Source organism: Penaeus monodon, chromosome 33 (genome assembly GCF_015228065.2).
Source record: "Penaeus monodon isolate SGIC_2016 chromosome 33, NSTDA_Pmon_1, whole genome shotgun sequence".
NCBI lineage: Eukaryota > Metazoa > Arthropoda > Malacostraca > Decapoda > Penaeidae > Penaeus > Penaeus monodon.
Window position 1 is genome coordinate 9,790,581 of NC_051418.1, and position 501 is coordinate 9,791,081.

A 501-nucleotide genomic window follows, 5' to 3' on the forward strand; every position below is an offset into this window, starting at 1 on the left:
GTTATTTCCCCCCATTTATCTCTTATGCACCACAATTAGCGATTTTTAATTCTTCTTCTTCTTCCCCTTCGTTATATTCCCCCATTTACCTTTCATTGCGTCCGTCACCTCCCCTCTCGTTCTAAATCCCCGTTCTTCCTCTCTTCTTCCTCTCCTCCGCGTCCTTTTAACCTCTTCCCCTTACTTCCTGGACCGCCATTATCTTTGTTTCTCTCTCTCCTATCTTCTCTTCCTCTCTTCTCTTCTTTCTTTCCTCTCTTCTCTTCTCTTCTCTTACTCTCTTCTCTTCTTTCTTTCCTCTCTTCTCTTCTTTCTTTCCTCTCTTCTCTTCTTTCCTTCCTCTCTTCTCTTCTCTTCCTCTCTTCTCTTCTTTCTTTCCTCTCTTCTCTTCTCTTCTTTCCTTCCTCTCTTCTCTTCTTTCTTTCCTCTCACCCGCCCAACGGACAAACAGAAGCTTCTTCAAACATAATCCCTCGTGAATCTGCATGATTGTCAAAACAC